Source organism: Engystomops pustulosus, chromosome 3 (assembly GCF_040894005.1).
Source record: "Engystomops pustulosus chromosome 3, aEngPut4.maternal, whole genome shotgun sequence".
In the NCBI taxonomy this organism is placed as follows: Eukaryota; Metazoa; Chordata; class Amphibia; order Anura; family Leptodactylidae; genus Engystomops; species Engystomops pustulosus.
In genome coordinates this window covers 20,510,102-20,535,385 of record NC_092413.1, presented here as the reverse complement: position 1 = coordinate 20,535,385, position 25,284 = coordinate 20,510,102, and positions in this window count along the sequence as shown.

The following is a 25,284-nucleotide window of genomic DNA, read 5'->3' as shown; positions in this document are numbered from 1 at the left end:
TATGGGGGTTATTTATCATTGGTTTTCCTGGGCTTTATTGGCGTAAAAAAGGTCCAAAGGGGGTCATATTGACGGTTTTGATACTTTTCACTGCTAAAAACTCTCACAGGACTATATACACCTCTTCATTAATCTGGCCTAAACATAGAACTACTGCAAATGCATCACAGTGCAAAGATTCATGACTTGAGACTTTTGCAAAAAGTCTCATAAAAAGTCTCATAGTCACTCCAGTCCCCTGTTGGTCTATGTGCTGAGACTTTTTATGCATTTTGAGACTTTTTTGGGACTTTTTGAAAAAAAATCCCAGACAGACAGTAGAGCAGTAGAGTAAGTGCCAAAGGGCCAAAGCCACTTTAATGAATCTGATGTGCAGCGGAGCTCCAAAAATAGACATAGAAATGTCCCAAGGAGCCGGTCTAATGATAAATGGAGATTGAAACACTACACTTGTTCCGACAGCAGAAGATGTCATTGATGGAGATCCATCTATCAGTTACAAGAATGAGCACCTTACCCATTCATGTTGGAGACTTCCATAACTATTTAGGAACTATATTTCCTTAAAAGGGTTGTTTATTTTAGAAAACATATTTTTTTCTCTCCAAGATCCATAGCTCTTAGAGGAGTTATAAAGAACATCTTTGGGGAACCGATGTAAATCTTCCCAGCTTTACATTAGGGTAAGAGCTCTCCTTATGGAGACTTTGCCAATTAAGCTGTCTTGCAGGTGTGTGGAGACTTACAGCCATTGATGCTCCACTGGGGGAATCAGAAATATGCAATGAAGTTTTCCAGGGACAAGGAAAATATTGCCTCTTTTACTACCTTGTAAGGCAGCCCCTTTAACATCAAGAATGTCTTGCAGGAAGCTTAATGACAGGATGATTGGATTAAAGCCAAACCAGTGGGGGTCATTTACTAAGGGCCCGATTCGCGTTTTCACGACCCGAATATTTCCAATTTGCGTCTATTTCCCCTCAATTGCCCTGGGATTTTGGCGCACGCGATCGGATTGTGGCGCATCGGCGCTGGCATGCAGGCAACGGAAATGGGGGGGCGTGGCCGAACGAAAACCCGACGGATTCGGAATAACCAACGCATTTTTTTAAAAAAACCTGTTGCGGAGCTTGCACTTACCTTCACTCAGCCCGGCTCGGTGAACTCCAGCGCGTTCCGATGCTTTTCAGTGCAGGAGGAACTACCTTAATAAATCCCGGCCGGACCCGAATCCAGCGCAGAGAACGCGCCACTGGATCGCGAATGGACCGGGTAAGTAAATCTGCCCCAGTATGTCTATTCCAGAAGAAACAGTTTCCTAACTATAGCCACTGCTGTTTCGACCTGGTTGCATCTCTTCAGTACAGTGTAGGGGCCTGGCACACATTTTGCACTGGGCCTAACAGATTCAAGTTACAGCCACTGGTCGACCTTCTCAAGGAAATAAAGCTTTTGTGGGATACTCAACAAAATTTTGCCTAAAGCATTAAACTGTGACACATGTGGGGACATGTATCTTAGTTTTTATTTTTTGGTGTATAATTGAGACTTTTGGTAGGTCTTTTTTTGCCCCTTATGTATGATCATATTTTTCTCTTCTGATTACTTATTTTTCTGCCCCGGGAGGTGCAACTTTTGGCTTTTTTTTAGACTTTTCGTTGCAAATGTCTCAGGTGAACCTAGACACAAACCACGTGAGGGAGGGAGTTAAATACAGGAGTGAAGACTACTCTAAATTTTGGATTTGAGGCCATGGCCTCTATTTTTAAATACTCTAGTCAGGAAGATGACGACATATGAGAGTGCAGTCACACAAACAGCATCCAAGAAAAAAAAATCCTTCCTCTGTACCTGCCCTGGACCGGGTGCAGATTTGCGCCTTAAAAGTTGCAAAGGTAAGCAAAAAAAAGTGATACATAAGTGAAAAGTCGCACATCTGGAAAATAAAGCCATATAAGGCACAAAGTGCAGACCAAGGCGTACTTGAGAAACAAAAGAAAAATCGGTGAAAAGTCGGCAAAACACAATGGGGCACATTTACTTACCCGTCCTGTTGACGCCGCCGATCCGGAATATCCGACGAGGATTCGGGTCTACCGCGATTCACTAAGATCGTGCGTCCAATTTCCTGCATGTGTCGCTTTCCCTCTCAGGTCCACCGGAGTTCACCCTCTTCTTCTGTGAGTGCTGATCTTGTGACACAATTTCATTTTTAAATTTCACGGTTTGTCCGAATCAGTCGGGTTGTCCGACGGCCACGCCCCCCTGATTTGTGTTGCATGAAAGCCAGCGCCTGTGCGCCACAATCCGATCGCATGCGCCAAAATACCGGGACAATTCAGGGCAGAACTAAAAAATCTGGGAAACCTAACGGAAATGCGTCCGACGGACCCTCAGTAAATGCGCCCCATTAAGTCACAAAAAAGAAAGAAAAAAAACAAGCAAAAATAAAGATACATGTCCCCATGGAGTTCCCATATCTCTGTAGTTCATAACTTCAGGGACTTCATGTTCCACTATGCGGGTTTAAAGGTTTCGTACCATCCAGAGACTATGTATAAATTTTTGAGTACTATTGTATACATTTTTTTTGGGGGGGGGAGGGGGGAGTTCAACACTGAATTTAGAGATCTATGAACCATTCTTAAAGGGTTAATCCCTCCATCATAGTCAATGTCTATAATAAGCCCAAAGCTTATTAAATTTCTGACCTGGAAACAAAAAGGATTAAGCAGTGGCCCATCATGAAGAAGTAAGATAAACAGTGTCAGGCACAACGGAGCGTCCACAATAATGGATCGCTGACTTAAAAGGCGAACGGAAAACGACTATAATGACGGATAATTGGCCTATTTTTACAACAACTTTTACCGCTGCAGATTTTAAAAGGAAAATTGTGTTGACTTTCAACAAATACATCAAGTCTTTTTTTTTTCAGAGCTAATATAAGTCTAAACTACTGGAAGAAGAAGCTGAGAGTCCATAATATTTCCCTGTAATTGACATCTATTACATTATTAAGCACTTTAAGGACATTGGGGGTCATTTACTAAGGGCCCGAATCATTTTTTTTCGTCGGGTTTCCCAAATTTTTCTGATTTGCACCGAATTGCCCCAATTTTTGGCGCACGCGATCGGATTGTGGCGCTGCGGCGCCGGCATGCATGCAACGGAAATCGGGGGGCGTGGCCGTCGGAAAACCCGACGGATTTCGGAAAAATGGCAGCATTTTAAAAAAAAAGTGTCGCTTGACACGCACTTACCTGCAGCAAGAAATAGAAGGTGAACTCCAGCGGACATCGGTGCAGCAGCGACACCTAGTGAATCCCGGCCATACCTGAATCAGTGTTGGAGAACCCGCCGCTGGATCGCGACTGGACCGGGTAAGTAAATCTGCCCCATTTTGTTCTAATTTAAAGGGGATGAAATACCCGGCTTGGAAAGTTATGGGATGGAGTGTTTGGGGCAGATTTACCAGGCGTTGGCACTGTAGCGGCGCTGGATGCTGTCCTCGCGTTGAGTCAGATAAATCAATATTCCTGGCCTCTTCGTATAGCAATGGCGAGGTTGGTGCACTTAGTAGGTGCACAGGTGCACTGTTTTACGACAGGTCCAGCCTGGTATAGAACTGCCCTTTAGTATGGCCTGGCTCATCCTCCCCTTCCAAAGTGACCTATAGAGAGCGACCCGGGGCATACTCTGAGTTAGCAAAGAGTATACCCGGGTATAATCTGCGACAGGGATATTCTGGCCTGCTACATCGGCTCTGCTCCGGGAAGTGCAACAAAATCATGACTTGTACGCCGGTGTTCAGGCATGACAAATTCCCCTTCAGGTCTAAAAACATTTTCTGGGATTTAAAAGGGCTTTCCAGGAATTAAGAAAACCCCTTGGAGGCCTAAGTGGCAAATATAACAATATGTACTTTTTGGATTTCTGTATTATTCAAGATATTGGTTCCCAGTGGTTTGGAACCTCCCCCCCCCCCCCCCAGCCAGAGGTATTTGGAGGGAGGGGTCCAATGACCCAACCCTTGTATCCTTGGACCATGGGATGGCACCTTTGACATCAAAGGTAATATCCCTTGGTCTGATGGGACCAGGGAACTGGGTCTCGTGAGTCCTCAGAGCTTCCGGCCAAGAATAGGTTTCACAAACCATAAGTGCCAGTGAGAACAAGTTGAGTACATTTTTCTTTATTTTGCCATCCTGGCCCCCATGCAGTTTTCCAGAATTCCTGGAAAACCCCTTCATTATAGAGGACTCCTCTTTAGCATGTATTATATGCTTCCACACCCTCCCACTTCATTACAATTCGCAGTGTCGTAGTAGTACACATGAATGGTTGCAGTAAGCTGCAGTACCATAGAAAGCCACTACAAGCAGGACCTTATTGCGAATGTTACCTTACTCAGCATTGAGTTGTAGCTTAAATAGGGTGAGGCGAGGGCCCCATATACAGGGGTGCACCAGCCATGAGATAAATTGAGCCGCATGCCACAGGCAGCACCACCTGCAGCAAAATGGGGGAAGCATCAGAGGTGCAGTCACCTGCTACCAAACAGGATCTGGCTCTTAAAAATAATGGGGCTCATTTACTAAGGGTCGCGCTGCTCACCTTTTTTGGGGATTACGCGGCTTTGACGGGTATTTAACAGGTGTCTGCGCTGGGATTTTGGAACACGTGATAGCTTTTTGGCAAAACTTCCATGCAATTTAGGGGGCGTGCCATCGGACGATCCGACTGATTGGGACTGAGTGCCAGATTTAACTTTCAAATTGTGTCGCAAGACAATGCACTTACATGCACCAAGAAGAAGAAGGTGAACTCCAGTGGACCTGAGCCGGGAAGCGACACATGCAGGATATCGGGCGCACGACCTTAGTGAATCGCGGCAGAGTTCATGATTGTCGGACAATGAACTCCAACGGGCCAAGTAAGTAAATGTGCGGCAATGTGTCACACCTGATATCAGCATGGGTGTGATACACTGGATGGAGAACCCACTTACTAAAAAAATAACATGAATTATTGCTTGCGCGCCATTTATTTAGTAAAAAGTGGGTAAGATTGGGGTCCATATGACCATGATTAAGACTGAGAAGGTCGAAATGTGTCGGCATATTTATCCTTAACCCATCCTGGAAAACGTATTTGCATAGTGGAGCATCAATGGATATAAGTCTCCACATGCCTACAAGGCGCCTTCATTGGCAAAGTCTCCATAAGGAGAACTCTTACTTTTCACTTGTGAAAAGTGAAATTTTATCTACGAAGTTACTGAAGTAATGGATCTTTTTGGGGTCTTTTACAGAGCTTGCCTCAGGGTGAAGTTTGATGCTATGGGGCTCATTTACTAAGGGCCTGAATCGCGCACTTTCGTCGGGTTTCCCGACGATTTCTGATTTGCGCCGAATTGCTCCGGGATTTTGTCACACGCGATCGGATTTTAGAGCATCGGCGCCGGCTTTCACGCGACAGAAATTGGGGGGCATGGCCGTCAAACAACCCGATGGATTCTGAAAAACCGCAGAATTTAAAAAAAGAATTTGTGTCGCAAGATCAGCACTTACATGCACTGGGGCGAAGAAGGTGAACTCCGGTGGACACCTAGTGGATATTGGGCGCCGCTCGTTGGAGAACGCACCGCTGGATCGCGACCGGACCGAGTAAGTAAATGTGCCCCTATGTCTCTAGGAGCACTGTGTAGTTCAAGGACCAGGATCTGAAACCCTGATAGTAGATGTGAGTAGAACTCTCCTTTAAATATCAGTTCTTCTATAGATTCAATTATCTATAGAAAAAAGTTTTTTGAAATATTTTCGCTGGTCCGTACCCACCCTGAGCCATTAACACAGAACACAGCGGCCACATTCAATATTCAAAGAAAGACGGCAAAGTGTAAAACTACGAAAATTTACTTAAAAATTAAAAACAACAATATTGGTTCGGCCCAAGACGTCTCTGCCAAGACAAGCTGTTGCTCTCATAAGGGGAAACCCACATCCTCGCCATCGTTCTGTGCCCACCTCATTATTCTGGGCCCGGCACAGACCCCTCTTGCTTTATACGGATCATACACACTCTGCACATGGCACTTCCATAATATTACACATGCGTCCTGCGCCGCTCACCTCTCTCCGAAATACACAGCACATTCATGGCCTTATCTAAACAGCCCAGCCTAACTCCCAGCTCCCTCACAGCCATTTTTGGCAGGGGTTGTATTTTTTTCCATTTAATCACGAATATGAAAGGGGACTGGGGGGCGGGGGGGCGCGCAGCGCAAATATAAATTTGGAAATGCAGCACAAGCAATAATTCAGGCTGGACGTGTTTTCTGAAAAACACAAGCAAAATTATTTACCCAAGCAAGTTGTACAGATGTAGAGGGACGGAACGAGGGAACGCAGCAGAGAAGACTTTGTAATTTGTTATGTCAAGATGTGTTCTCTGTAGTTTTCCATAAGACTAATTTTAAAGGAGTTTTTAAAAAGACGTCGACCATCAGATTTACTGATCGTCCCAAACTTATCAGCTCCTTATGTCTGCCCATGACGACAAGTTATACATTGGGGCAGATTTACTTACCCAGTCCAGTCGCAATCCAGCGGCACGTTCTCCGACGCTGATTCGGGTCCGGCCGGGATTCACTAAGGTAGTGCACCCGATGTCCACTAGGTGTCGCTGCTGCGCTGAAGTCCGCTGAAGTTCACGGAAGTTCACCGTCCTATTGTGGGTGCAGGTGACACTTTTTAAAAAAAAAATACGGCGGTTTTTCTGAATCTGTCGGGTCTTCCGACGGCCATGTCCCCCAACTTCCGTTGTGTGCATTCCAGCGCCGATGCGCCACAATCTGATCGCGTGCGCCAAAAACCCAGGGCAATTCAGGGGAAAACGAGGCAAAACGGTAATATTCGGGTAACCCGACGGAAAAACGCGATTCGGGCCCTTAGTAAATGACCCCCATTGTCTATCGCAAATACTTTGAAATGGATGCCGCAAAATACTTGTATGTAAATTTTTGTTGGATGTCGAAAAAAAAATAAAAACTGTTTTTTAAATAAGAAAAAAAACTTTATAAAAATAGTCAAATGAGCCGATGGCCCTCCGACCTATGTCACCGGAGTTCTTCTCGGCTCCTCTGATAATATGTTCACATCCCCACCGTGTTCATTGCAGCCTGATCCCGCCCACCGATCATGATGTCTGCAGAAGTGGGCGTGTTTATATCATCAGTAGGTGGAGCTAAGAGGCTGGAGCTCCTGCGACTCATGTGAATAAGTTCAGGATATCTACCATCAGTAAATGTGTCCTTTAAAGGGAACCTACCACCCCAATTCTACCTATAAAGGTAGAAGGGGTGGTAGGTGGATGGATGGGACGTGAGGATAGCCCTTTTTTGGGCTAATCCTCACGTCCCGGGTGTCTTTTACAAAACTTTATTACATGTATATGCAAATTTTTTTATGCGGCTACTGGGGCGTGGAGTAGCCGGACAAGAGGCTACTAGTCGCGGCTACTCCACGCCCCAGTAGCCGCGTTACTCCGCCTACCAGGGAATCTTCGGCGCTCAGTTCCTGGTAGCTGCGCGCCCTCGTCCGAGTCCCCCGGCTACTGCGCATGTGCAGTAGTTCCGGAGCCGCGGCCGCGCAGCCGAAGGCCTACGTTCTGCGCATGCGCAGAACGCAGGGGACCCAGACGAGGGCGCGCAGCTACCAGGAGTAGCCGCGACTAGTAGCCTCATGTCCGGCTACTCCACGCCCCAGTAGCCGCATAAAAAAATTTGCATATACATGTAATAAAGTTTTGTAAAAGACACCCGGGACGTGAGGATTAGCCCAAAAAAGGGCTATCCTCACGTCCCATCCATCCACCTTTATAGGTAGAATCGGGGTGGTAGGTTCCCTTTAAGTTACACAGACTCCATCCATAGTGTAGGTAAGGACGGCACTCCGCGTGTTTGGTTGTGGTGCAAGAGGACAGGCGAGATGCACGCCAAATAGCATAGAAAGAAATATCCCAGCACTCACGATATGCTTCGTTGCAACGCGTTTCGGCTTACAAAGCCTTTATCAACTGCTAAATGTACATGCTACAGACACTATTTATCTTAGTTGTGAATAGGTCCCCTACTGTTGACGTCACATCCTCGGCAAATCCAGATCGAGGTGTGAAACCATCAGGAGGCGGTACTTCAAAACATCATCATTTCACCAAATGTTTCTATGAGAGAACAGAGTAAATAGAAAAGAATAAACTCATATATATATAATTAAACAAAGTCACATCCTAGTTACATTAAAGTCACGATTTAACCCCTGTGGTTCCAGGGTGTTCAACGTATAAATCCAGAACGCTTCCCTGCGCAGCAGGAGTTGTTTCACATTACCTCCTCGTCTCGGCTGTTCAATTTTCTCAATTATCATAAATTTAAGTTGTGCAATAGTATGTCCACATTTCTGAAAGTGAGAGGGAATGGGTTGAAACATATCTTTGCATCGGATTGTAGATTTATGTTTACCGATGCGTTCAGAAATCCGCTGCATCGTCTCTCCAATATAGAAATAGCCACAAGGACACCTGATCAGGTAAACCACATTAGTGGAATTACAGGTAAAAAAACCTTTTACTTTAAATGGGTGACCTGAACGGGGGTGGTAAAATGTGTCACCTCTTATTATGTTAGAGCATTGTGCACAATTTAAGCAGGGGAATGTCCCATTCTTCCTAGAAGCAAGAAAGGTTTGCCGTGGAACCCTCAATGTGCTACCAATATCTGCTTTCACTAATTTTGTGCGCAGATTAGGCGCTTTCTTGTTGCAGATTAGTGGAGGGTTTTTAAATTCTTCTACATCAGGGAACGAAGTTCCTAAAAGTTTCCAATGTTTTCTAACAATCGTGTCAATTCTCCAATTGAAGGGATGAAAACGATGTGAGAAAACAATCCTTTTCTCTACATCGGTCCTACTGCTACGAGGTACATCCATTGACAATTTAGCTTGTTCTAAAACCCTATCAGGATAGCCCCGTTGTCTAAACCTATATTCCATTTCTTTTAGTCTCACCTTTTTTTAATTCCGGATCTACCACAATCCTGTTAATTCTTTGAAACTGAGATTTGGGAATAGATTTTTTGATAGAATATGGGTGACTACTTCTAAAATGAAGAATGCTGTTCCTATCTGTCACTTTGCGGTATAAATCAGTAGTTAGTAGACCCCCAGCATCTTTCATCAATAATGTGTCAAGAAAGCTCACTTGAGCCAAATCAGAGGTAGTAGTGAACTGTAATTCTTCTCGTATTGCGTTAAGAAAAATGATAAACTCATCAAGGGCCTCAAGTGGCCCCGCCCATATGCAAACAATATCGTCGATGAAACGACGCCATAATTTAAGGTATTTCTGAAACAGGTGATGGGAATAAACATAGTCTTCCTCAAATATTGCCATATAACAGTTTGCATAGGGCGGGGCCACGATCGACCCCATGGCCGTCCCGTCACCTCTGTCCATAGTCTATGGCTGTGATTGGGAACCTCTTAGAGACCCAACACCTAACCTACAATAAAAACCCAAGGATCTTCTTTTAACTTACGCCCTTGTTTTTATTAAAACAAAAATTATACAAATGAGCCTGAGGGGCTCCAAGGCTCCATAGATGTTAATTGAGCCTGGAGCCCCACCGATTAATTTCCACAATTTTTAAAGCCTATTTTTCTTAAAAACAAGAGAATAAGAAGCTTAAGGTTGAGGGGATCCTGCCAGAGGCGGCACACACCAGAATGTAAGTGTGCTTAGTTTACAATCCCTGATCCTGGTGGTAGATTTCCTTCAAGCAGTAATTTATTGCTGTCTGTTCTGTCACAGCTAGAGGAGAAAGAAGTAAGAGGAATTCTGATAATTAATGTAGTTTCCCTCCAGGGACCCCTGAACTTCAAGAATTGTGGGGACCAGAGAAAGGAGCTTCAGTGATCACCCAGCGATGTCCACACCTTCACGTTCCTCCTGTAGCCCCAGGTAGACAAGGATGTGTAGCTGTAAAACAGAACTGATCGTGGCACATCCTGGGTGTCCTGGGACTGCAGGAGGAGGCGTTGAGTTCTGTCTGGTGCTCACAGACAGGCTTAGGAGAGCACCCTCTGGCACCCATGCCATAGATTCGCCACAACTGGTCTGTAGGCTGGATGATGGATCTACAGGTTCAGTTCTCATTGTCAATCTATGTTATTAGTAGTTAAAGAGAACCTGTCACCTAAATTTTCGGCACTAGGAGCTGCTTACTAAGGTAAGCAGCTCCTAGTGCTTGATCAAACGCCGCAGTGTTAGAGTGATAGCGTTACTGGAAACCTCCGGTAACGTTAAAAAACACTGCAGCAGGGTACAGTGTAATCATCGGACAGCTTGCAAAGCTGTCCAATGTATTCATGAGGGGGCGGTCCGAGGCGCTGCCTCTTCCCCGGACCGCCCCGCTAGCTCCATAGGCCGGCAGTGACTGCCGCGCTAGGCGGCAGTCACCGCCCCTAGCCACGGCCCAACCCCGCCCCCTCATGAATACGTCGGACAGCTTTGCGAGCTATCCGACAATTACATTGTACCCCGCCGCAGTGTTTGATAGCGTTACCGGAGGTTTCCGGTAACGCTATCACTCTAACACTGCGGCGTTTGATCAAGCACTAGGAGCTGCTTACTTTAGTAAGCAGCTCCTAGTGCCGAAAATTTAGGTGACAGGTCTTCTTTAAGGTACTCAGTACGTGGGGTCATCTAGTTAGCAATCTTTCAGAGATGTATCGACAGTTGTACTTAGGGTTTCCGTCTTTGTAACTCAAAAATTCTGGCCTCAGTTGGGGCAAGACTGAAGAATACTGGTCTCATAGGGGCCGGAATTATATCTTCACGAGGGGCAGGGTCGGCTAAAGGTTTCAGTAGGCCCCTGGGCGACAGAGCCTCAGTGGGCCCCTTTGCAGTGAACTCACATGGCGGCATTAAAAATCAGAAACTTAAACAGTCTCCTGTTCCCTCAAATATTACTAGTTTATCATCCCAAACAGCCCCCTCATAGTAATTTAATATACAGCCCCTCACGGTTATTTTATATACAGCCCCCACATGGTTATTTTATATACAGCCCCCCTCACCCCCTATGAATTCATTAGATACAGTTCTCCTCACCCCCATGGATTCCTTATGTATAGCCTTATGTGCCCCCCCTCCCAGCAGCTCTGGGCCCTGGCACTTGCCCAGGTATGCCCAGTATTGGCGCCAGCCCTGACTAGGGGTCTAGACTCCCATAGGGGGTAGGACACAAAAATACTGCCCTCACTAAAACTCAAGAATCAAAGTATGAACGTCTATTTAGAGGGGAGGGGGATCAGTGAGTGATAGCAGCAAGTTTTCCACCCCTCTGGCCTGCAAACTAGAGGTACAGACTACAGAGTAGTGATGGGAAGTCCGGCTCTTAGTAAACTGGCTCATTAGGCTCCGCTCACTAACAAGAGCCGGCTCTTCTGGCTCCTGAAGGGTTCCCAATTAAATGTATAATAGGGAGCCTCAGGCCGGTCAGTCACCCCTCTCCACACCACATTTAACCCATTATTTATCGTGTAAAGGGGCGTGCTTGGCTAATTAGGGGTGGGGCTAGGTCAGGGAACTGACTCCCGTCCTTCATACAAAAGAGCCAGCTCTTAGTGCCGGCTCATCTATCTATTGGAGATCTATTGGAAAATGCAGATTACAAACCACATAAAGACCAGAACCGGTGTTACACCCACTGGACCTCTGATCCCTGCAAAGTTACGTTAATCTATCTTTATGTGGGGGATTTGTCACTTTGTATCACATATAGCGGCGCTGATATTTATCCTCAATAATTCATCAAAACAGAATTTGTAACTGATTTAGTTAAAAATAATAGTATTTTAGGTTGGAAATAGACCGGTTCTGATAACTATCGGACTGTAAATAGTGTTCCTGGGGAAAATCATGTTTACTATAGGAAGTGCACATATTACAGCCGAGCGAGGGGTCGCTGGAGAATGAATGGAGACGTCTATGATATGCGGGAGGGGGGGGGGAGTCTATCCCGGCTGGAGAAGAGGCCCAAACCCTCGGATAACAGTCTGGCCCACAAGGACTTGGCATGGAGCGCGCAGGAAGCAGGCGATGAATGAGCCCCAGCTGAGCGTCTGCAGGTTGATGCCGTCAGCGATTAGTCAGATGTTAGAAGTGTTTTATGGGACACCAGAAGATTAGAACGGAAACACTTGGAACTGATATGCGGCAGATTTATGGCTGACGTTACAAGGTGATTTATTCCAGAATCTCGTGTCCGTATCTCCGGACTCTACTCACATGCCTGGGGTCATTTTAAGTTTCGAAAAAGTTTTTTTTAAAGAAATATTCCAGAAATTCAATATTATATAACAGCCTGTTCCGTCTATGCAAACCCTAAAATTCAACCCGAAAATGGATGCGGTTTTTCTCAGATTTTGTCGCCATGGATTTTCGGGGGCAAGAGGCGAAATGATGACCTTGAGATTTACTCTTTACCCCATCATCCAGCATTAACTTCCCTTCTACAGGGGAAGGTACAGAGGCCGTGTGACCGCTAAAAGTGCCATAGTCCATGTACAACTGATAACTGTGCGCCCCTTATACATGACTTACCTGACAATCATGCTTAGAACCAACCTAACAGTGATAGCTGCTACTGCTACATATAATAATATAAGAGATTATACATAGAGCAGGAGGAGCTGAGCAGATTGTACATGGTGTCCTATCTGTAGACAGCATGTTATAGAGCAGGAGGAGCTGAGCAGATTGTACATAGTGTCCTATCTGCAGGCAGCATGTTATAGAGCAGGAGGAGCTGAGCAGATTGTACATAGGGTCCTATCTGCAGGCAGCATGTTATAGAAAAGGAGGAGCTGAGCAGATTGTACATAGGGTCCTATCTGCAGGCAGCATGTTATAGAACAGGAGGAGCTGAGCAGATTGTACATAGTGTCTTATCTGCAGTTGGCATGTTATATAGCAGGAGGAGCTGAGCAGTCTGTACATAGTGTCCTATCTGCAGGCAGCATGTTATAGAGCAGGAGGAGCTGTGCAGATTGTACATGGTGTCCTATCTGTAGACAGCATGTTATAGAGCAGGAGGAGCTGAGCAGATTGTACATAGTGTCCTATCTGCAGGCAGCATGTTATAGAGCAGGAGGAGCTGAGCAGATTGTACATAGGGTCCTATCTGCAGGCAGCATGTTATAGAACAGGAGGAGCTGAGCAGATTGTACATAGTGTCCTATCTGCAGGTGGCATGTTATAGAGTAGGAGGAGCTGAGCAGATTGTACATAGTGTCTTATCTGCAGTTGGCATGTTATATAGCAGGAGGGGCTGAGCAGATTGTACAGGTCTGCAGGCAGCATGTTATAGAGCAGGAGGAGCTGAGCAGATTATACATAGTGTCATATCTGCAGGCAGCATCTTATAGAGCAGGGGGAGCTGATCAGATTGTACATAGTGTCCTATCTGCACGCGGCATATTATAGAGCAGGAGGAGTTGAGTAGATTGTACAGTTTCCTATCTGCATGCAGCATATTATAGAGCAAGAGGAGCAGAGCAGATTTTACATAGTGCCCTATCTTCAGGCAACATGTTATAGAGCAGGAGGAGCTGAGTAGATTGTATAAAGTGTCCTATCTGCAGACAGCATGTTATAGAGCAGGAGACGCTGAAGAGATTGTACATAGAGTCATATCTGCAGGCAGCATGTTATAGAGCAGGAGGATCGGAGCAGATTGCATATAGCGTCCTATCTGCAGGCAGCATGTTATAGATCATGAGGAGCTGAGCAGATTGTACGTAGGGTCCTATCTGCAGGCATTATGTTATAGAGCAAGAGGAGCTGAGCAGATTATACATAGTGTCCTATCTGCAGGCAGCATGTTATAGAGCAGGAGGAGTTGAGCAGATTGTACATAGTGTCCTATCTGCAGGCAGCATGTTATAGAGCAGGAGGAGCTGAGCAGATTAGACATAGGGGCACATTTACTTACCCGGTCCAGTCGCGATCCAGCGGCGGGTTCTCCGACGCTGATTCGGGTTCTGCCGGGATTCACTAAGGTCCGTGCGCCGATATTCACCAGGTGTCGCTGCTGCGCCGAGGTCCGCCGGAGTTCACCTGCTTTTTTCTGGTGTATGTGAGTGCTTGATCTTGCGACACAAATGGCTTTTTAAATTCCGCGTTTTTTCCGAATCCTTCGGGTTGTCCAGTGGCCACCCCCCCCATTTCTGTCGCATGAAAGTCGGCGCGATTGCGTACGCCACAATCCCGTGAAATACAGCGCAAAGCGGAAATATTCGGGAAAAACCCGATGGATTCGCGGCTTCGGACCCTTAGTAAATGTGCCCCATAGTGTCCTATCTGCAAGCAGCATGTTATAGAACAGGAGGAGCTGAGCAGATTGTACATAGTGTCCTATCTGCAGGCAGCATGTTATAGAACAGGAGGAGCTGAGCAGGTTGTACATAGTGTCCTATCTGCAGGCAGCATGTTATAGAGCAGGAGGAGCTGAGCAAATTGTACGTAGTGTCCTTTTAGCAAGCAGCATGTTATAGAGCAGGAGGAGCTGAACGTATTGTTTATACAGTCCTATCTGCTGGCAGCATGTTATAGAGCAGGAGGAGCTGAGCAGATTCTACAATAATGTCCTATCTACAAGCAGTATATTATAGAGCAGGAGGGACTGAGTCAATTGTACAGTAGTGTCCTATCTGCAAACAGCATACTATGGAGCAGTGGGAGCTGAGCGGACTGTACATAGTGACCTATCTGCAGACAGCATAGAGCAGGAGTTCTAATAATGCATCATATTTGTTTACAATCCTACAATCACCACAACTCCATAGTTGGAGTCTTCTGCTGGGCCAACCTTACCCTGACAGGTTCTGTTCGTGTGGATTCATCCTGGTCAAGAAAGACACGGTGGCCATTCAAATGCCTCAATCCTGCGAGGATACACTTCCCTTTCAAAAACCTTCCAACACAAGCCGTTAGGCTAATTTTATCCTTTCATAACTATATTATAGTTTCATTTTTTTAGTTTTATTTTTTAGAATTTTTCTAGTTGTGACCTCATTTATAAAATATCTGATGGACCTTCTTATCTTCTGCCTGGAGACCCGTCCATCCATCTGCCCCGGTGCTGTAGATGGAGGATATGGAGCTCATCTCATACAACCCTCTGCAAATATTTTTTTTTTTTATTCCTGGTCCCGGTCGCACGCTGCTAAAACTTTCATTTTTCTGAATGTTTTTTTTCTTTCTCTGTTTTTTTGTCCCTTTTTTCCAAAATCTCCAAAAAGACACAGGAAACGGCCATGAATCACACATTCTTCCCCGAGGTTTCATGACAGATGCTCAATGAGTTTGCTTCAAGCTTCTGGCTCGGGGACGTGGTGTGATTGCTGAGTCATTTTGGGATAAGTAAAGGCAGTAATGACCCCCCCCCCCTGTGCCCCCCCTCCCGCCGGCTCTTTTATATGTAATTCATGATAATGTTTGCTTTTTCCCCCGTCCCTGATTACCACCGCCCCCTTAAGTCATTCCCCAAACATGATACATAGCGTATACTGTATACATGAACCCTGACTGGGGAGATTGTTTCGGATAATTTGGGCATTTGCCAAGATGTGGCCTGTAAATAGTAAGATTTTGGCTATTTATAAAAGATAAAGGTCTATATTTAGGGGGTGGGGGTAGGGGGGGGGGGAAGGTACAAATTGTGAAGTCGTCTGTGACCGATCAGTCGATCTGAAAGAAGCTTTTTGTCTGGGAAAAAGTTTCTGGCAAGAAGCAAATAGGGTAACGTGCGTTTAAAGTAATTTAGAAGATTTGCAGCGAATAATTTAAAATAATATAAGTGGGGGAAAAAAAAGAACATTCAGTCCCAACTTAACCCATTAAATGGGCAGGGTTTTAAAAAGAACAATTTAAAAGAAAAGATTTAAAGGAAATCTATCATCAAAATCCATCATGATAAACCAAGGACACTTACTCATAGATCCAGGCACTGTGACTGTGGTAATCTTCTTATATTTCTTATCCATGTCCTCCTTCCTTCTAACATCAACTTTTAAAATTATGCTAATTCGCCAGAAAGGCTCTGGGAAGCATTACTCGCTTCTCCTTATGTGGGAGGGGGAAGTGCTCCTTGTACAGTATAACTGCCTGTGAATCAGCAGGGGCTCTGGGAACTGCCCCAGTGGGATTCCATTAGCATAATTTTAAGAGTTGATATTAGAAGGAAGGAGGCCATGGATAACACATATAAGAAGATACCACAGTCTCAGTGCCTGGATCTATGAGTAATGTCCCTGGTTTATCATGATGGATTTTGATGGTAGATTTCCTTTAACAGAAATCTACCTGCTCCCCAAATCATCCTATTAGTAAGAACTACATGATGTGGGAAATAAATCTCCTGTTGCCAGTAATCTGACACTTTGGGGCTATTTACTAGGGTCCGTGGATCGCATTTCCGTCGGACTGTTCATGGTATTCGGGATTTGCGTTGCTGTGACAGGGATTTAGAAGGGGATTGTGTCACACGCGATCAGATTTTGGCGCAGTGGCGCAGGCTTTAAATTACAGAAATGGGGGGGGGGCGTGGCCATCGAACAATCTGACTGATTCGGACTGAGAGCAGAATTTAATATTCAAATTGTGTCGCAAAACTAAGCACTTACATGCACCAGGAAAAAGAAGGTGAACTCCGGCGGACCTGAGCGGGGAAGCGACACATGCAGGATATCGGGCGCACGATCTTAGGACATTATCGCCGGACAACGCACTTTCTGTGAATTCCTCCAGACGGGTAAGTAAATGTGCCCCTTTATGTTTTAAAACTGTTTTATTGAGTACAATGGAAAATACAAACCTGACATCAAATTAAAAGGGAGGCATATTGTACACATTTTTGAATTTATAATTCCACTAGCTGTAGCTCCCGGCATTGCCTGAGATAATAACTGCTCTTAGCTATAACAAAATGGCTTAACAAAAGTATTGTATATGTATCTATCTCTCTTTCTGACTGTCACTCTCTCTCTGTGTCTCTCTGTCTCTGACTGACTGTCTCTGTTTGTCTCTGTCACTGACTATCTCTATCACTGACTGTCTATGTCTCTGACTTTCTCTGTCTTTGACTGTCTCTTTGAGTAACTGTCTCTGACCGTTTTTCAGTGACTGTCACTGACCATCTCTTTCATTGACTATCGCTGAACATCTCTATCACTGACCTTCTCTGTCTCTGACCGTCTCTTTCAGTTACTTTCTCTGACAGTCTCTGTATTTGTCTCTGACTGTCTCTGTCTTCCACTGTCTCTGACTATGACTGTCTCTGACTGTCACTTTGTCTATAGGGAGATTTATCAGAAGTGTCTGAGAGCAGAAGTGCTGTAGTTGCCCAAGTTCAAGCTCAAGTTGATCAAAATGAAAGCTGATCTCTGATTGGTTTCCATGGGCAACTGGAACAGTTTTACCTCAGACATTTCTTATAAATCTCCCCCATATCTCTGTAACTCTATCCCTCTTACCTCACACATAAGCATCTTATACTCATTGCCACATCCCACTAACATTTATGCCATGGTATGAATAAAGGCTAAATCTACATTTGCTAATCCTGTGTTAGACCATATTGCATTTGTCAGGCTTGGAGGTTGTGGATCCTCTGAACCACTGCGGACGATGACACAAGTCACTACCTGGGACCGGAGTCTAAGTGGTACCCGGTTTTCACCAGAGCCCACCGCAAAGCGGGTTGGACTTGCTGCAGCTTGGTACCACCAGGTTGTTCCACAGGCGTGACTTGTCTGCAGTGGCAGCCAAGGTCGAGGTACAGAAACAGTAGGCAATCTCTTAGTCGGGGACAGGCAGGAGGTCAGGACGGGCAGCATAGGATCGGAGTCAGAGTCTTAGCAACAGGTCAGAGCAGGAGCTAAAGGAGCGAAGTCAGAAACGAAACCAGGGTCACAACGGAAATACTCAGAAACAGGGCAAGGCATAAACACAGCTTTCTTCAAGGCTCAAGGCACAAAGATCCGGCAAGGTGTGATGGGAGAAGCAGGTTTAAATAGCCTTATGGGAAAACGTCCACCGCCAATTAATGGTACGCTCGCCCTTTACATTTTCTTAGGCTAGCCAGAGCGCGCCCCAGGACACGGGGGTGTCGTGCACACGAAGCGAGGGTGGGACTCGGGAGCGGAGACAGGTATGTGGAGCTGCACCTGCGGGGAGCGAGGGGCACGGGTGAACCCGTGACCCGCGATATGGGTTCCGGGACCACCTGTGACAGCATTGTTCATAAGTAATGTCCAGGAGTTTGATCAGTACCAAATCTATAGTCTAAATTCTTGCTGCCGTGTACCCAGCAGGACTGATAACCCTAAGAGGCTCTGTAACTAAAAGATCCAGCTCTTCATGGAGTGTAACCCAAATCTTCCAAGCCGTTGCCTAGTAAATTCTCACTTTCTAGGCAGCATTGTTAAACAACGTGGGTATATTGTGTGCAATACATTTAATAATATATATTCATGTATTCTAATTATGTTTATTGTTTGCTCTCACATGGTGTTGCTGCAGGCTGTCCATTGGCTAGCTCCCTGGACTTTTCCAGAGGCTGAGTCCTAGACATTCTAGGCTTGAGATCTGGGTCTTTTGAACTTGTTCTTTTGACTTAGTCTCTGTCTTGAGGTTTTTTATTTGAAGACACTGCCAAGTATGATTCATCCAGCATTGCAGACCACTGCTTCAAGGCTACGACACTTGTTCCTACCACCTGCAACAATGGAAGAGTTGTCTGCACTTGCCAAAATGGACAGGCTTTTTCATGCCATCAGTGTGGAACGTTGTGGAGCCTTTTACTGCTCCTGATCTCCCCTGGACCATTCTCCAGGACCCATTATCACCTATACCAGCAGCACCTTATTGTCATGCGGCCTCTCCCTTTTTATGCTTCACCCTGCTAACCCGGCCGGTGTGGTAGAGGCCTTCACTAAGACTGTGCTACCATGGCTTCCTCCGCTAGGCTGCAACTAAGCCAGGCACTCATCTTCTGGTTCACATCACTGTCAGCCCCCGGCGGGGATGTTGCATATGCATACATTCTCCAAATTATTGCTTAGACCCCTTACAACATTTAAAATTGGAACTAGTTGTAGGATCCTGAGAAAGTCGATATCCATACGTTTGATGAATCAGTCCCCGTAGGAATAATCAGGCGATGCGTTCTGTTTTCTCACGCTACTACAGAAGAAGCTGGACTCCAAACAACTCTTTCATTGGAGACCATACGCTGAGAAATCAAGGATTTATTTTCCTGGAGGTGAATATTTTAAGGCTGCAGTGCAGACACATCTACTATTTCTTCAAAGGTCAATATTTTGCCCTCTTTCTCATTTGCTTCCTTACTTGCGCTGAGTCTGGTGGAGAGAGTGGCGCTTACATAAACGCGCTAGAGATAATTCGGCCTTTCTTCTCTGCAGAGATGTGGGTTTCCTGCTGGGCTGCATACCTTCTCTCATCTGCTGGCTGAACTCGCTTTAGGTAAAGTAAGCATTATTATGCAATGTCTAGCTTCGCCTTCCAAAAAAGCCACCTATGCATAAAAAACAGACCCCCTCTTAGAGCCGTCCATTGATAATCTCCAGCGTGAATGCGTTACTGTTGTGTTTACCGTCTGCACGAAAAAAATAATAATAATCTCACCAAATTAAAGGTGCGCTCAACTCCGACCGAAGAACAGTCGTCCACTTAATCAGAGACTCCTGCGGATTATTAGTACAAGACGGGAATTTAATCAATGTAATATTTGGAAAATGACAGATTATATATTACAGGCTTGTGGGAAATTATATGACGAGGGCCGTTATTTGTAAAGCAAATAAGACTGTAATCAGTTACACACGGACAGCGACGTAGAATGGAAATAGGAACCGCATTGAAAGCGCTGAGAGAGAGCGATTCATTCACGAAAAAATTACCATAACTAAGACTGTTACTTTGTTACTGCATCGTATAATCTAGGTAATAGATGAAATGGAAACCATAAGCAATAATGCAGAATGTGTAAATCAATGGGGATTTTTTTCGATAAAGTTTGGCAAAAGTCCAAGGCCATGGGACTATCTTGTTAGGAACATGTCGGCCATCTTGAACAAGCCACCATATTGGATCAGGTTTTTCTAAAGGGAAGGTGGTCATGTAGTATCAGAAGATCGTCTCAGAAATCGATTGGCACAATCAGATCTGTAATATCTCTTGTGGTTCAAAAGTTATCAACAAAGAGATTCTCCATGCAGGTTCAGAAGGATTGGATCCAGTGCCTTTGGCTGGAACAACACGTCACATAGCTGTGCATCACAGTGGAAGTTCCTGGTTGTGAAAGAAACTTTCAGTGCCAAGAACGTTTGTCAGAAACCCTGGAAACCACCAGCAAATGTGATTGTTATTGCGGCCGACGGCGGAGTGGGCCGGCACAGGGCGTTCCTGTCCCGCGCATGCGCATTCATTGCAGCTAAGGAACTTTCACAAATGAAAGTTTGCATGCTGTGCATATTTCTAGAAATATAAATAAAATATATGTAGAAATGTAAGTTGTACAGCCCTGCCCAATGATACATGAAGAGGTAAGATCCTCGTAATGTATCCGGCTGCACCAGAGGGGCGGGGATTTCAACATACACCAGACATGAGCAGCGGAGTATGATTAATCTACCTCATTGAGTCTAGTCATTCCCCTTGTATTCACCCATTAACTCCTTCACATGAAAGTGGACTTTGCTATACAGTATCTCCTTGTCACATGGAGAACAAACCAAAAAAAATCAGAAGAGGAGCCAAAGACAAGTCAACGTCCGTACTGGGACTGAAACACACACTACATTACTACAGATGGGTAGTGAGTAGTGATGAGCGGATCCAAACTGAACTCGGACTTCAATCAGAAGTCATGACTCAGTTCACACCTCCCACCGGTAACACTAGCGATTTTTAACAGGAGGGACAAGATCACTGCCAATATTTGCCACTGCATGTAAAAGATAACACCCGTGATTGGTGCCAGCATTGGTCATTGCTGTTACCGGAGGGTGAACTGACACATTTAAAGGATTAACACTTGCGATCGGTACTATTCATGGGCATTCAGACTCAGGCCCAGGTCCACTACTCCAGGTTTTTGGTTCCAATTTGTCCGAATTCACCGGAACCGAATGCTGATGGGTCAGCTCATTACTATTGGTGAGACCTGCATATGAGAGATCTGAGTACATAGAGTAGACAGGCTTGGCCGAGCCTACAGGTTAATAAGTCAATCTTTTGGTGGGTCCATAAGCTAGGTGAGCTCCCCCCCAGTACTAATTGTGTATGGCAGAGAAAACTGACTGGACTTCATACAATGAAACAGATGTGAGTTAATATCTCCATGTGCCTGTACAGTGGTGGACCCCATGAATCTTTTTCACAGGAGGGCCCTAGCCATCCAAATCTGGTAGCGGGCCTGACTATTTACAAAACAGAACAAAACTGTGCCGAAACCTGAGGAGGAACGTAGCACTGGTAGGAACGTATGATGCTAGGAGGTCTTATGTAGTATCCAGTGCTGGAACCACAGTTTGACCATCAGAGTATCAGAAGATCCTTCTGGTGCACTTGGACATTGATGTGATTATGGTCACCATTTTTCCAGCGAAAAGCAATCAAATTTGTTTGGATCCAGAGTGGTGAAAGGACATGTATTGGCTAAGGCACTGCAGAAGGCATCAGGATTGTCCATTGTATTTGGCGAGATTTTGGTGCTTTTGGTTGCCGTTTGCCTTAACGTCGGAGTTTTTCATGCGACAAGAACATATCCTGGCTCCGAGTGGAATTGTATGGAGTTGATTATGTACAGAATCTGTGACTATGAAACACCCAGAGGAACATATTGCATGTTTTGGGTAATTGTTCTTGGGACTAGGGGAACCATTGCATGTCCAAAAGTCAAGGCTATTGAAAATTTGATTAGTCAAGAAGTGTGCAAATTGTTAACGTTTTGTATACGGTAATTCGGGAATGAGAACCCCCAGAGAGCATGACATATTTACATGCCGGCATTGTTCCCCTCCACTGCTCGAAGAAGTACCAATCGTTATTACATAAGAGTCTATGTATAATACGATACAGATATTATATTCTCCGAGGACACATGGAATAAATATTGGTTTTTGAAAGGATTTTAAGGAAAATAAACAATGAAATGAGAGGGAAAAAAAAACCTAATTAGAAGCATGACGACTGTGAACATAATCAGTTCTAATTATTATATATTTTATCATATATTTTTTCTCACCCCCCACCAAATGAGATGTAACACTGGAAAGACTAGCTAAGGATGAACAGTTCTGAAAGTCCATGTACCTTCTAGATACCATCTTAATTTTCTATTACACAAGACCCATGAGAACATTTCCAGTATTTCTTAGAGGGATTATCCATCATATGATTTGTATTGACTAGATATTGTGGAAATAAGACTTGGAGATCCCAGGTGGGAGAGGTAGGACATGTGGCCAAGTATGAAGCCCTTTCTATAAAAGTCAAACGTGGGAGGATATGTTGATATCTCAGTAAGGAATTCTATTCTTGAGCTCTGGGGGGTTGTCAAGGGGTTGTCCTGGGTCAGGGGATTTTAATATGGGCCCAGGAATGTATAAAAATATTGAACAAGTTATACTCATGGTGGTGTCCACAGCCACACACCCACTAAAGCTTATCGCTGACGCGGAGAGTGGTGAGCACAACTTGTTTGTTATTTTTTCACTCCCAACCCAAGGGAACGTGACAATCCCTTTAAAGGAGCAGAAAAATGTCAAAAATTAAAGTCTCCAAAGTTTAAGGTAATTGATACCCAAATTAACCCCACTGACTACCATGGGGTCCATTTAGCTTCAAATTTTTTAAAGGTTTTTCTAAGGGAGTCCCTAATACAGATCTGAACACAGAGCCAAACAAGGGGCTCCTTGGTGCCAGATTACGAATTATTTATCATACTCGTGTTATGTCACATAAGGGTCATCCGGTCAGGACCCACGTGCAAATGTAAACCCCTATACCCTGATTAAACTGAATGTGAGATATAGAATGTACAGGTTCTCCTCTCTAAAGTGTTGGCCTCTTCTCGAAGAGATTTTGGAAAGTCTGTAGGGTTGAACCCTTGGGGCAGATGTTCAACCCTTCAGACTTTCCAAAATCTCTTCGAGATGAGGCCAACACTATAGAGTATATACTTACGAGTATTGTTTTAAAGTACAAAGTATATAGCACATAAATTAAAGCAGGTCAAGAAAATTTGAAATGTTCAACATTTTTTTTTTTTTTTACTTTTACATTATTCAAGGTAAAATTTGACCTTCAAATTAAAATACAATTTGGCACAATTATAATATGGTGGCTCCGACCTCCTCATTAATCCAGACGGGCAGCTGCAGTGAGTCGGTGGGCCAGTTCTACACCAGGTTTGGCTTTGCATTGAACTTAGACCTAGTCTGCATAGGCAATAGACAGTGAGCACAGGCTATAGGCCACCGCCACACACCCCTTGCATGCCCATTTGGTGTGGAGATTGCGCAAGGGGCAAAATTGGCACAATTCCGGGCATGAGCCCTGATTATGTGCCACCATATGTTTCTTTGCAGAGTTGTGTCTCCATAGTTACAGACCACAAACAAACTTTGTGTAGTCAGATCCTGGATGTTTCCTCTCTCAATAATCTACCATATTAATCTTGCAAACAGCAACACATTTAGGGTCTTTTATTTTTACTCTGTGCATTTGTGCATTTCTTTTTCTTATTTTGTCCGGATTTTGGATGTTTTGATTAATCTTAGAGACCGACATTTAAGGTTCTGGGTTTTTTGTACCTCTTAAAAAAAAGGTCACAAACTCTTCTGCAAACTCTTCTGAACTTTTTTCTTCACCCTCTCGGGACTGGAGTTAATTTGCGCTAAAGTTCTGCCTTTTTACCACAAATTGTGGCAAATTTGCAACTTTTCTGTACATTCTGGATTTGAAAGATAAAATAGACACAACACTGAAAAATTCTGGCGCATTGAACTTTGGCGAGTGGAAACATCACAAATTTTGGTGCAAATTTGCAAATGTATCTAAAAAAAGTCAAGCCTAAGCTAAATGACCTCCATTGCCTTTATAGACATTAAAAGTTGGGCACTCTACATCCAAATAAATAGGGGGAAAGAGAAGTCGATATACAGTCGGCATGTCTACAGTGTTTAATTGGAAGCCGGGGCGTAACTACAGCAGTAGCAGCCGTGTCAGCTGCCGTGGGGCCTGCAGTGTCAGGGGGACCCAGCATCAGTCCTGGCACACTAAAGAATGGAGGATGTGCACCATTATATACATATTATATTGCACATTGTACAGCACAGTATGTATATAACAGGTCACATCTTCCATAGCACACAGCATGGGGGAGGAGACAGCATAACGACATCGCTAATTCCTGCCATGTAGTTACCCTATGTGGTCAGCAGCTATCTGCTGTTACTGCTGGGCGACAAAACTGGTAAGATCAGCCATAATCTGAAGCGGCACCTTGGCGGGGTCTATGGCCGGATCTTACTGTCAGGGCTCGGGGTCAGTGGACCCCCTGGACCACCACAGGAGATGGTACTAGCCAACACCTGGGACCGGAATCTGTTGCGCCTGGTCTTCACCAGAGCCCGCCACAAAGCTGTATGGTCTTGCTGCTGCAGGGTACCACCAGGTCGTTCCACAGGTGCGACTAGCCTGCGGTGGCAGCCAAGGTCGAGGTACAGAATAAGCATCCAGGCTCGAGGTCAGCTACAGGCACGAAGTCAGGGTTGGCGGCAGAGATGCAAGGTCACAGGTCAGGTCCGAAGTCACAACAGGAATTCAGGCAAAGGAGAAATAGGAACAACAGCAAGGAACGCAGGGCAGCTTTCTCAGTGGCAATAAGCGCAAAGATCCGGTGGGGAATGATGGGAACAGCCGGCCTTTAAGGTAAACCCGGAAGTGGCCAGGGCCAATCAGCGGTGTGCTTGCCCTTTAAATCTCTGAGTGCCAGTGCGCTCGCGCTCCAGGGAGCAGGGACGCGTGTGCGGCCTAGCCAGGACGGGAGCAGGAGCGTGGAGAGGTGAGTGCGGATCGGAGGGAGCAGCGCCATGGAGAGGGGCACCGGTGTGCCCGTGATCTGTGACATGG